This window comes from Diadema setosum, chromosome 1, assembly GCF_964275005.1.
Source record: "Diadema setosum chromosome 1, eeDiaSeto1, whole genome shotgun sequence".
In the NCBI taxonomy this organism is placed as follows: Eukaryota; Metazoa; Echinodermata; class Echinoidea; order Diadematoida; family Diadematidae; genus Diadema; species Diadema setosum.
In genome coordinates, this window is record NC_092685.1 from 45,359,393 (window position 1) to 45,360,573 (window position 1,181).

Here is a 1,181-nt window from a genome sequence, read left to right on the forward strand (position 1 = left end):
ATCTCATTCATTCATTCATTCATTCATTCATTCATCATTCATCCATCTATCAATCCATTCATCCATTGATACATTACTCACTCCTCACTCAGCCGTTTTATGAGTGAGGTCAACAATCTTGCGGGAAAAAAAAAAACAACTTGCGAATTGATGTCATACATGATGATGAGATGCTAGCATTCATTTTCTGAATTCTAGGCCGTTTACATTATTGCGCATGTTGAACACCATGTTTATTTATTTATTTATTTATTTATTTTTCCATTTATTTCAACACGGTAATAAAAAGGAACTTGCTCAGCCATCGGCTGTTATTTTGCAAGTCCGTGCATGTATACAATATAACATAGCTTCAGTAGATTCAGTGTGTAATAATGATTAAAAAAAGAAAAAAAAGAGGAAAATCACCGAGAGAGAAAAAATATATCTACAAAACAGCACGTAAAGAAAATACAGACATTGACAAGAAATTGACATAAAACAAATATCAATAATACTCATCGCTTAACGTGATATGAAACTTTATGATATATTGATATGATAAATATGATAATAGGGCCTACAGTGAATTAAACTACAACTGCTGCTGTTTCAAATGAAACCTGAAATCATTAGAACTCATAATCTTGATATTATCTGGAAAATCATTCCACACTTTATACATCCCCTGCAGGGCGGATCCAGGAATTCTGTAAAGGGGGGGGGGGGGGGCGCAAACAATATTTTTATATACAATATGTTTCATTTCATTTTTTTTCTTTTGTTTTTTCTTTTGTTTTAACAACAAATACAGGGGGAGCGCCCGGTGCGCCCCCTCTGGATCCGCCACTGCCCTGTATTGTAAACTTCTACGTTTAAAATTAGTTGAAAATCGACACAACTCAAATTGTTGAATCAGACAATAGACTGTTCATACAACATGTAGTTCAGCATTCGCGACTGCATTTGAGTATGTGAGTTGTATCCAATATGTTTTATTTCATGTTGAGTCAGTTTCTGCTTCTTCTTCCTTCTTCTTTTTTTTTTTCGCATTAAGTTTGTACACCTGTACGCTCGAAGCGGTTCCGACAAAGGGAGGTGGTATAATCTCTTTGGGTGGAACACGGAATGCAGTGCGAAGAGAAATTGCGCATAGAAATTTCCCAGAAGCCTTTTCCACGGTAACTGTTTCGGCGTCCAAA